The sequence below is a fragment of the Arachis ipaensis genome, chromosome B10 (assembly GCF_059453495.1).
Source record: "Arachis ipaensis isolate K30076 ecotype BB chromosome B10, ASM5945349v1, whole genome shotgun sequence".
NCBI lineage: Eukaryota > Viridiplantae > Streptophyta > Magnoliopsida > Fabales > Fabaceae > Arachis > Arachis ipaensis.
This window is the reverse complement of record NC_142435.1, coordinates 91,130,627-91,143,226: the sequence shown is the minus strand read 5'-3', so window position 1 is coordinate 91,143,226 and position 12,600 is coordinate 91,130,627. Positions and strand designations below refer to the sequence as shown.

Here is a 12,600-nt window from a genome sequence, read left to right as displayed (position 1 = left end):
ACCAGCGAGGATCGATGCGAACGCATGTCTCACGCATGCGCATGACTTGGCGCAATTTATAGCGACGCGTACGCATGATTGACGCGTACGCATAACAAGCAAAATCCCACAGCGACGTGTACGCATGAAACGAGCAGAAGACCATCGACGCGTATGCGTGACTGATGCATACGCGTGACATGTGTAATGAGCTCCAACTGCAGAAGACGCTGGGAGCAATTTCGGGTTGAGTTTGGACCCAGTTTTCGGCCTAGAAACACAGACTAGAGCCAGGGGACAACCGGAGACTCAACGGACATTCACACTCACTTAGTTTTAGTTTTAGTTTTGAATTCTAGAGAGAAAACACTACTTCCTCTAGGGTTCTTCACATTCTTAGATTTTCTAGTTTTATGCTTTTGGATTGGATCTGGAGAGAGTTACTACCTCCATTTGAAGTCTCTATCACTATAGTTTGCTTTCTTATTTCCTTACTCTTTTGCTTTTCATTCAGTTTGTTCATAGTTACATATGGATATCTTTGATTTTGGGAATTATTAATGCAAGAGTTATTTTTACATCTAATTTCATTATTTGTTTGATTATCATCACCCCTTGATTTATTAGCTCAAAAAAATTGCCTTTACTAAATTAATTTTAATTACCATGTCTCCTTTCTACTCTCTTTACATGTTTGCGAAAATGGCATTCATGTCAATAGAGTAGACTCCCAACTTGACTTTGGAGTTGATTAATTGGAAACCCTTGAGTTGGAATACTCAAGTATTAATTTGTAATTAGAAGTAATTGGCTGACCCTCTAGTCACTAACTCTAATCCTTCTCCAGGAAGGGATTAGGACTTGTGAATCAGAGTTGGTTTAGTTACTTGACTTTCCCTTATTAGTTAAAGGATAACTAAGTAGAAGCAACAACCTCTTACTATTATACTTGGGAAAATAAACAAGGATAGTATTTGGGGAAAAGGTATGGAGGTGATTGGTGAAGGGTATTTGGGAAAGAGTGTTATGAAAGGGTGTGAAGAGGAGAGAAGAAGAGGTAGGGTAGATGGGGATCCTGTGGGGTCCACAGATCCTGAGGGGTCAAGGACTTAACATCCCTGCTCCATTTAGGCGTGCAAAACGCTCTTAGAGTGCACTTCTATCATTAAACGCCAGGTTGCTGCTTGTTTCTGGCATTTAACGCCAGCTTTTCTCCCATTTCTGGCGTTAAACGCCAGGTAGATGCTCTGTTCTGGCGTTAAATGCCAGTTTGATGCTTGTTTCTGGCGTTTAACGCCAGCTTGATGCTTCTTTCCGGCGTTAAACGCCAGTCTGCTGCTTCTTACTGGCGTTTAAACGCTAGTAAGCTCTTCCTCCAGGGTGAGCTATTTTTAATGTTGTTTTTCATTCTGTTTTTTAATTTTTTAGTTATTTTTGTGACTTCACATGATCATCGACCTAAAGAAAACATAAAATAGCAATGGAAAATATATAGATATAATTAAATAACATTGGGTTGCCTCCCAATAAGCGCTTCTTTAATGTCAATAGCTTAACAGTGAGCTATCATGGAGCCTCACAGATAATCAGAGCAATGTTGGGGCCTCTCAACTGAGAGAATCTTTTCATGCTTCCTCTCTATGGTTACAGAAGGAGAACCTTGAGTTCTGAATACAAGGTAGTCCTCATTCAACTGAAGGACTAACTTTCCTTTGTCAACATCAATCATTGCTTTTGCTGTGGCTAGGAAGGGTCTGCAAAGGATGATAGATTCATCCTCCTCCTTCTCAGTGTCTAGGATTATGAAATCAGCAGGGATGTAAAGGCCGTCAACCTTTACTAGCACGTCCTCTACTAGTCTATAAGCCTGTTTCATTGATTTGTCTATGATGTGACGAAAATTGGCGAGTCAAGAATTGTTATAAAATATGCGTTGCAAGTATAGTTCTTAACCAACCAGAAATCCGCTTATCAATTTAGAAGGGTGTCACAAAAATAAAAATCAAAATACTGTGAGTATGAATCCCAGGTCGTCTCCCAACGAGTTGCAGAAAGGTGTGCTATTTTATTAATCAGATGTTTTCAAAAAGAGTTTGAGTTGAATAAACAGGAAATTAAATTGGAGAAATTAAGTAATTTAAATAAAAGTCTTGACTGGGAGTAGATTAGTTGGAAGCCCTATTCTTGTTGCAGTACTCTCAGGATTAATTGATAATTGAAGGTTATTCTGTTTAGTTATCCCTTACTAGGTAAGGGAAGGTCAAACAAGTTGGAATGCTGTTTCTATTCACAAGTTCCAATCCGCTCAATTAAAAAGGATTAGTGTCAGTGACTAGAGAGCATCCCAACAATAAACCCAACTACAATTTTTCCTTTAAGAACCCCAACTCAAGGGTTCCTTTCAATCAACTCCCCATCAAGTTAGGGAACTACTTGCTCATTGTGAATGTAGAACTCATAACATGGGAAAGGGAATTAAAGAAAGACATGATAAATAAAACTCAAAGGAATCAATTGAAAATAAAGGTAACTCTTGTATTAATAAATTCTAAAATAATCCAATAGTAAAATTGAGTAAATAAAAGGGCATGGAAGAGTAAAGCCAAGTAAAGAAAACGAACTAGAATGACGAAGTCTTGATGAGGTAATAACTCTTCTCAATATCCCAATGCAAAGAGCAATAGAAAATAAAATCCTATGAACTATGAATGTGTAGAGAGAGAAAAAAACCTAGAGGAGGAGTAAAACTAGATCTAAAAACTAAAATTGTGTAGAATGAATGTTGTTTTGGTTTCTGCATGTTCTCTGGCTCTAGTCTGCTTTTCTGGGCCGAGAACTGGGTCAAAGTAGGGCCCAAAATCGCCCCCAGCGAATTCTGCAGATTATGCAGATCGCGCACGTCACGCGATCGCGTCATTCATGCGGCCGCGTCATTCGGCGTTTTGCCCTTCCACGCGAGCGCGTCGTCCACGCCTCCGCGTCACTTCTGCTATTCCAATCCGCGCGGTTGTGTGAGCCATGCGGCCGCATCACTGCGATTTCCTCTCTTTCGCGCGGTCGCGTGAGCCATGCGGCCGCGTCACTTCTCGCTGGTCATCTCCTCAATTTCTTGTGTTCCTTCCATTTTTGCAAGCTTCCTTTCCAATCTCCAATTCATTCATGCCCTATAAATGCCTGAAACACTTAACACACAGATCACGACATCGAATGGAATAAGGGAGAATTAAAATACATAATTAAAAGTCTCTAGGAAGCAAGTTTTCAATCATGTAATAATTTTAGGAGGGAAATATAAATGCATGCTGATTATATGAATAAGTGGGTAAATATCATGATAAAACCACACAATTAAACACATTATAAACCATAAAATAGTGGTTTATCAACCTCCCGACACTTAAACATTAGCATATCCTCATGCTTAGTTGAAGGAGATAAAACAGATGAGTAGCAACATGTAAAGCTCATGCAATGCAATGCAACCTATATATGTGAATGCAACTATATGGTCCTTGCCCACTTGATCAATAGTAAATAAGCTCTTCAAAATAATTACAAATCAAATTCCACTAATTCCATTCTTATACAGTAAGGACAGATAAAAATGCAAGAAGGTAGCTCATGAAAGCAGGGAACACAGAAATTTAAGCATTGAACCCTCACTGATGATGTATGTATGCTCTAATCTCTCTAGTGTATAGGGCAATCACTCTATCCTTCTCTCATCATGCTTTCTAATTTTTGTTCTTCTCCTAATCAATTAACAACATTTAATATACCAATGCAAACATCATGAGGTCTTTTCAAGGTTGTAATGGGGCCAAGGTAATGGTAAGGATACACATATAGCTAAGTAAGCTTATAAACTGAATCTTTAATTAACCCAAGCTTTAACATAACCTATATATATATTCTATATAACTTTAGAATTCATACCTAGCTACCCAGAATTTCCCTTTCACATTCCATACTCATGTATCAACTTTTTATTTTTAATTTTATCATACATGCATTGATCTTTGAATTCTTAACTTAGCATTGGCGAGATTTTGTCCCTTTATTTATTTATTGAATTTTTTTTTCATAAGCATAAAAATAAACATAGCTTATCGATGCACATAGATTTTTAATTTTTATAGTTTCACATGAGTAGGTCTCCAAATTTCCATTATATTATCATGACACATTCCCTTATTATCTTTTGTTCCCACAATTTCCCATACTTAATTAGCACACACAATTCTATCTTAAGCTAACCAAAGATTCAGTTTGGGATATATAATTGTTTTTTCGCTTAAGGCTAGTAATGTGGTAAAATATAGAACAAATGGGATTTAAAGGCTCAAAGTGGCTAACAAAGGTAATTGAAAGGGTAGGCTTAATTTGGATAAGTGAGCTAAACAATTAATGGCCTCAATCATATGCAAGCACATAAATATAATAAATATTGGACATATAGGATGGAACAAAATATAGATTACAATTATAGAGAAGTAAACACACAAGAATAAAATAATTATTGTTAAATAATGTAACCATGCATAAAGGCTCAAATCTTACAGGTTGTGTGTTCTTTAGCTCAAAAATCATGTTCAAAATACAACTTCAAGCAAATTTAACATAAAAGTTTTAATTAAAATTAGTGAAATTTTGTTCCAAAAATAGAGTCTTAGAAGATACTTATTGTCTTTTCAATCAAGTAGAACATGCATGCAACTAATCTATTACTATGCAATTTATCCTATTCTACAAAAGGAAAACTAACTAAATATCTTAAATTATTGGTGTTTAGGGAAGAGAAATTACCTCTGGAAGTCAGGTACTGACCGACCTCCCCACACTTAAGGCTTTGCACCGTCCTCGGTGCCATCTATCAGGAATAAAGAGGGGCTGGTAGCAGTATCTCCATCATGGCTTCCTGTGTTGGTAAAGGAGGTGAAGTCCGGGGTGTCTGAGTCCTTGAATTTTCCCATAATCAGCTCCTTGAGGTATGTGAATCGGCGCTTGTTATGACGTTCTCTCATCTTAGCTTTGTGGTCCTGCCGATCTAACTTTGCAAGTATCTGATGGAGCAGTTGGTCTGTTGTAGGTGCTTGTGGTGTTGAAGAAGGAATATCTTCAACCGGTTCAGTAGGATGGCTTGTGGCGGCTGGTGGGGGTCTGATGTATTTCCCGTTAGGGACATACTGATCATCCCGTAGGAGCATGGCTTTGGTGTCCCCAGCTCTGTAGGAGACTTCAGTTGCTGAGACAAGATCTGAGACCAAGGCGGGAAAAGGTAGGTTGCCTGCAATTTATACGTGTCCCATGGCATTCCGGATGTGTCTTGGAAGGTTCAGAGGTTGGTCTGTAAGGATGCACCATAGTAGAACGGCCATGTACGCAGTGAAGGAGGACTCGTGAGTGCTCGAAAAGACGTAATGGGACATGATCTGTGCCCATACGCGAGCCTCCAAGGTAAGTGCTGAAGCCGATATGCCCTTAGGGCGGGTACGATGGTATCCGTAGATCCAATGGCTGCCAGGTAGTGCGATAACTCTGAGAACGGCATCCCAGTCAAATTGGTACATCTGGCGCTTGAGTGCGGCTTCTTGGAAGGCATCCAATCCTGCTGGAATAGGGGGAAGACCTAGAGCCCTGTGAATGGCCTCTTTTGTAATGGGAACTTGCTTCTGACGGACAAAGACAGATTGTAGGGTTGGCAGGTGGAAGTTGGAGTAGAACTCGACTACCCAAGAAAGATTGACCTGCCTCAGCTCTCTATGTAGGAAACCCCATTGTCTTTGTGCAATTTGCGGCTCAACAAATGTAGCAATATGGTTTAGGAGGAGAAGAAGGTATTCATTGTTGTGACTCCTTTCTGCCAGGATGGGGAACATCTGCTCACAGTAGCGATTGGGAAATCGCGCAGTGTCCTTTGCTGGGAAGGATTTTTCTTTATCATCAACCTTTATAATCCTCTTAAGTCTCTTTGTTGAGGGCTTTACCGCAATTGAAGAGGGTTCTGCCACTAATTCTCTCTTTGTTCCTCTTCTTGCTGGTTGTTTGGGAGTAGCCTTCTCCTTTCCTTTCTTGGTGGCCATCCTGAAAAAGGGAAGAGGGAGGAAATTAAGTTCAAAGAGAAAGAGCAAGGAAGAGGGTTGTATGAGTGATAATCAATGCACGGTAAAGAGGATGTCGGTAACACATGGTCATGACTACATGTGAAAAGTTCATCAATGGGAAAATAGCAAGTGCAGTTGAGGACAATTAAATGCAAGGGGTTTATTGGCATACAGGCAAAGGCATGAGTAGCATAGCTCAAGCATTTAATTAGTCAAAGTTGTTATCACTCGTAACAAACTAGTCATCATGTTTGTATTGACAATTAAATTCAATTAATACAATAGTAAAGGGAATTTGTGGAATGCAAGCATTGAATAGTAGAGTAACGTAGAAAAGTGCATAATGCCATATGAGCTTTTTCACAAATACATAGCATGCGTGATAATTAAGGTATAGAAAGTATTAAATTGAACATGCAAGCAACCCTTTAAAAAGTAATATATAGTTGCCAAACAAATTTACAACAATCCACAAGCATATAATGAGAAATAATGACTCAAATAAATTGCTAACACCAAGTAAAAAGGAAAAAGAAAGAAAAAGAAAATATGAATAATGAAAGTAAAAAGAAAAGAAAAGAAGATAACATATAAAAATAAGAAGAAAAATAGAAAAGTAAGGAGGGAAGAAGAAAAAAAAAACCATGTTAATGGGGGTGAGAGAGAAAGTGAGAGTGTAAAAAGTGAGAAAGAAGGAAGAAGGAAGAAGGGAGGAGGAAGAAAAAAGGAGGGAAAAGAGAAAATAGGATTTGGGGAGAAAAAGATAAGATAAGTGGCAAATCAGGGAAGCTGTGCGGCGCAATCGACGCGGTCGTGTGGGGCACGCGGTCGTGCGACTTGCGCTTATACTGATTGACGCGGTCGCGTCGGTCATGCGGTCGCGTGACCCGTTTTATAACACTGGCGCGAGGGCAGCCTCACACTCGCACAACTCTCTGTTCAAAATCATTGATTGCCAAATATTGGGTGACGCGATTACGTGAGTGGTCATTATGAGGATATCAGCAGGAAATATAAACTCTCCCACTTTCACCAACAAATCCTCAACTATCCCATGAGGGAATTTAAAAGTTCGATCTGCCAATTGGAGGGCCATTCTTGTTGGTTTGGTTTCCTCAATCTTCATTCTTCTCATCATTGTTAGAGACATCAAATTGATACTGGCCCCTAAGTCACACAAGGCCTTCTCCACCATGACTTCTCCTATGATGCAAGGGATTTGGAAACTGCCTGGATCCTTCAATTTCTGAGGCAATTTGTGTTGAATGATGGCACTGCATTCTTCAGTCAACAACACAGTTTCCTCATTTCTCCAGCTTCTCTTCTTGGTCATTAATTCCTTTAAGAATTTTGCATCGAGTGGCATTTGCTCTATTGCCTCAGCAAATGGAATGTTGATTTGAAGCTTCTTGAAAATCTCCAAGAACCTGGAGAATTGGCCATCGTTTTCACTTTTCATCAAACGTTGAGGATATGGTGCTTTAGGTGTATAAGGCTTCAGGACCTCTTTTTCTTTTTCTTTTGTTGCAGACGGTGTAAAAGATTTTCCTTGTTCCTTGTCTCTCACATTTTCCTTTGCTTCATCCTCTGTAGTTTCCTTTGAGATCTCCTTTAGCTTTTTTCCACTTCTGAGGGTTATGGCCTTACATTATTCCCTTGCAATAGCCTTGGCAGCATGAGAAACGCTTGGCCCAGGGGTTTGCTTAGACAAATACACAATTTGATTTTCTAGCTTCTGGATGGCAGCTCCTTGGTTTTGCAGGTTAGAATTTACTTCTTCCTTAAAAGCTTTCAATTCGGTTATGTCTTGACTCATGGTTGCAAGCATTCCTTCTATCCTGTTTAATTGATCTTGAAATTGTTGGCTCGGATTAGGTTGGGCAGGTTGATTATTTTGGCCATGATATGGTAGTTGAGAGTAAGTGTTTTGTGTGGTTTGGTATGATCTTTGGTTAGATTTTTGGTATGTGGAATTGTTATGTTGGTTGTGGTTGTAAGGTTTGTGGTTTTGTGGTTGGGTTTGTTGGTTCCCCCACCCAAAGTTTGGGTGGTTTTTCCATCCTGGGTTGTAAGTGTTGGAATGTGGATCATATGATTGCCTTTGTTGGTTTCCCACATAGTTGGCCTCTTCCCAATCACCTCCTTCAGTGCTTACTTCCTCTTGATCTTGTGTGTGTATTGCAGCCACTTGCTTTGTTTCTAATTTCCTGGTGAGCTCTGCTAGTTGCTTGGCAAACACCTTGTTTTGGGCTAAAATTGTATCAACATGGTTCAGCTCCATGACTCCCTTAGTGTTGTGTCTCTCTGAAGCATAGTAGTACTCATTCTCAGCCACTGTCTCAATCACTTCAATGGCTTCTTCCACAGTCTTTTTCCTGTTCAATGAACCTCCTGATGAATGGTCTACAGCCTTCCTTGATTCATAAGAAAGTCCATCATAGAAAATATGCAATTGCACCCAGTCATGGAACATGTCTGGTGGGCATTTCCTTGTCAAATCCTTGAATCTCTCCCATGCCTCGTAGAGAGTTTCACCATCTTGTTGTCTAAAAGTCTGAACCTCAGATCGAAGCCTATTGACCTTTTGTGGGGGGTAGAAACGTGCCAGAAACTTGCTTTCCACCTCATCCCAGGTTGTTAGGCTCCCCCTTGGGAATGATTCCAGCCACTTAGCTGCCTTGTCCCTAAGTGAAAATGGGAACAAGAGCAGTTTATAGGTATCTTCCTGGACTCCATTGGACTTCACAGTGTCGCAAATTCTCAGGAATTTTGTGAGATGTTGGTTTGGATCTTCATTAGCACTCCCACCAAATGAACAATGATCCTCCACAAGTGATATTAGCTGTGGTTTGAGTTCAAAATTGTTGGCCTGAATGGGTGGTTTCTGAATGCTGCTACCACAATTCCCAGAGGTTGGGTTTATGTATGAACTAAGAACCCTCCTCTCGGGAATGGCATTGTTTCCATCAGCTCTCTCATGGTTATGGACTTCTCTATCCATGTTGAGATCTAGAGCTTCCTCAAAATTGTCCTCAGATTCTCCTTCAGATTCCTCTTCTCTCAGTACTCTCTTCCCTCTTGCTTCCCTTCTAAGTCTATGAAGGGTCCTCTCTGGTTCGGTATATGGAGGAGTTGATGTCTCCCCTCTCCTACCTGTCATACAAAAACACAGCACAGGCACCAAACAAGTGAAATACTCTTGGTTAATGGAAGAGTATGGTTAGAGCAGTTGAGGAATTAATTCAAATAGTTAGTGAGTTAGTGAGTTAGTTGCTTGAATTTAAAGGCATAAAGAAAGAAAGCATGTAACAGAGTGCAGAAATTAAAATTCAACAAGTAACTTGAACTGAATTAACAAAGCAAGAAAAATGCTCAATCTAGTTAACTTCCAATTTGAGAATTGTCAATCGAAAACCAATCCCCGGCAACGGCGCCATAAACTTGATGCGCATAAACTTGTTATGCTACGATTTAGGAAATTGCACGATCGGCAAAATTCCTTCCGGCAAGTGCACCGGTTATCGTCAAGTAAAAACTCACAATAGAGTGAGGTCGAATCCCACAAGGATTGGTTGAGTGAGCAATTCGGATTAGAAGTATGTTCTAGTTGAGCGGAATCAAGATTTAGATGAGAATTGCGGAATGTAAAATTGCATGAATTAAAGAGCGAGAAGCTAAATTGCTGAAATTAAAAGGGATGGGGTGATTGCATGAATTTAATTGCAGAATGTAAAGAGAAAGTGGTAAATCAAAAATGGGGAGTTCATTGGGTGTTAGGAGATATTGAGATCTCCGAATCAAAACAACTTTTGTCCCTTCTTCAACCAATGCATTCATTGAATTTTGCTTGGCAATCTTATATGATTGGATCCGAATCCCTTGGCTCACCAATTCTCTCTAAAAACAAACAAATTCCCAATCCCTTGGTTTAAATGTTCATAAGAAGAGATGATGCTCGATCACTGATTATACCACACAGTTTCATGAACCACAATTTGGTAGGATTACATGTCACAATATCCATCCAAACCCCAATCCAATTCACTGTGAGAAAGCTTCTCTAGCATGAATCCTCCATTCCTTTCCCAAGGTTCCGAAGGATTCCAATTATGGGTAGTTTCTTTCCCAAGACAACTACCCAATGGAATTAGATCGAGAAGCTTTCTAACAAAATTCAAGAGAAAAGATTGAAGAAGAAGATAAAACTATTATTGATTCATTGAATTACAATAGAGCTCCCTAACCCAATGAAAGGGGTTTAGTGAGTCATAGCTCTGAATTCAATTACAAAACTAAAAGAAAATGATCCAAAGTTCTCTCTCCGTCAAACTCCCCTTTACTAACTTAAATTCTATCCTATTTATACACTTTCTAAATTGAGCTTCTGTTGTGTTTCTTGGGCTTTGAGGCCTTTCCCTGAATTCCTTTTGCTTTGGGTTTATGGTCCATAATCCTGATGAGGCTGTGATCCAATTCTGTAACATTCATTGAGCAAACTTAGTGATAAACAAGTAATGACACAAGACTCAACAAATTAAAGCTCCAGACTCATCAATCCTTCAGGCCCAATCCCATAAACCATGACATTCAATTGGGTTTCATACCATAATATGTTCAAGTTAATGTTTGTGCTCAAATGCTAACTTAAACTTCAATATATTTGGCCCAGAAACCCCTTTCAAAAAGTGGCGTTTAAGTTGAAGTTTAAGTTTCAGTTTAAGGTTAAACTGAAACTTAAACGTGGAAATGGAAGAAAGCCACCCAGGAGTGTGAAATGTCGAACACGTTTAAGCTTCAGTTTAAGGTTAAACTGAAGCTTAAACGTGGAAATGAAGAAAGCAACCCTGGAGGAACAATTGGGTCGAACACGTTTAAGCTTCAGTTTAAGGTTAAACTGAAGCTTAACCGTGGAAATGAGAAAGCAACCCTGGAGGAGGGAAATAGTCGAACACGTTTAAGCTCCAGTTTAAGGTTAAACTGGAGCTTAAACGTGGAAATGCTCCTGGTGCCTTTCTTACTTCTGGCGTTTAACCTCCAGTTTAAGGTTAAACTGGAGGTTAAACGTGGAAATGCTTCCTGGTGAGAGTTGTGTCGAACACGTTTAAGCTCCAGTTTAAGGTTAAACTGGAGCTTAAACGTGGAAATGCTCCCTTGGTGAAATTCTCATTCTGGCGTTTAACTTCCAGTTTAAGGTTAAACTGGAGGTTAAACGCCAGTTCCAGCATTTCTTAGCCTTCATGATTCTGGCGTTTAAGCTCCAGTTTAGGCTTAAACTGGAACTTAAACGCCATTACCAGCATTATATGGTTTGGTAGTTTAAGTTTCAGTTTAAGCTTAAACTGGAACTTAAACTCCACATGTGATATTCAAGCTTCCTTTATTGATTTTGTTGCTTCCTTGCCTAGCCTCTTCTTCCCTGAAATCATCCAAACAATTGCATCAAAGTCTTGCAAAATTTCATGCGAAATCTTCCATTCATAGCATTCAAGTAATATAACTAAAAACTCATGGAATTTGCATCAAAATCATACTGTTTGGATGGTTCATTGCTTTGTTATTCATTTAACCATTCTTGGTTACTTTAAGCTCAAGAAAATGCATAAAACAACTAAAACTAACAGAAAAATGCTATTGAAACTAGCCTAAGATGCCTTGGCATCAATCAATAGCCAATTCCTTGGTCAATTGCTGATTAGAAGAGATGAAGTGTGGTCACTGATTATACCACATGCATTTCCCAAACCAGGTATTGAGAGGATTATAGTCACATATCCATCCAAACCCAATTTGGTCCAGTATGAGAAAGCATTTCTAGCTTGATCTCTTCATTCCTCTTTAAAGGTTCAAAAGAGATCCAAGTCTGAATAGCTCCTTTTCCAAGATAACTATCCAATTGGATGAAGATCGAAAGCTTTCAAGTAAAATCAAGAGAAAAGAAAGAAGAAGAAGAATAAGAACTACACTTAATCCATTGAATCACAATAGAGCTCTCTAACCCAATGTAAAGAGTTAGTTGGTCATTGCTCTACCAAAAATAGAAAAGAAAGAAAGTGCAGAAAAGTAAAGATGAAGATAAAAACTTAAAATAAAACTTCAAATTCATAAATGAAAAGTACAAAGAATGAAAAGGAAAAGTGTGTGAGGGGAGGGAGTCCGAAGACCCCTCTTCAATCCCCCATTCCAGGATTCCCTTCCATCTAGCCTAAGATGATTTAAATTAAAAGACTAAGGCCTTTATATAGGCTCTCCTAAATTACAAAATGAAATGAAAAGCAAATTACAATTAAATGAAAATTCCTATTCTAGATGCTTCTTGTGGCCTTGATTGGTTGACAATTGTGGGCCTGCTTGCTTGAGCTTGGAAGTGGACTTGAGAGAGAAGTGAGTTAAGTTGAGGTCCAGGTGCTAAAGTTAGTTCTAAAGTTAGTCACACTAACGCTACAAGTGTGGCGTTAGTGCTGAAGTTATTGTGGCTAACGTTGCACTTGCTGCCCAGTTGGTGTTTTTGGGGCTTAAA

General features: G+C 39.2%; 1 non-coding gene across 1 annotated transcript; it reads left to right on the top strand.

Moving 5' to 3' along the window:
- Positions 1 to 8,554: 8,554 nt before the first annotated feature.
- Positions 8,555 to 8,658, top strand: LOC148580838 (small nucleolar RNA R71). Its single transcript, XR_015895739.1, has one exon. It is a non-coding gene; the product is annotated as a small nucleolar RNA R71 (small nucleolar RNA).
- Positions 8,659 to 12,600: the final 3,942 nt, after the last annotated feature.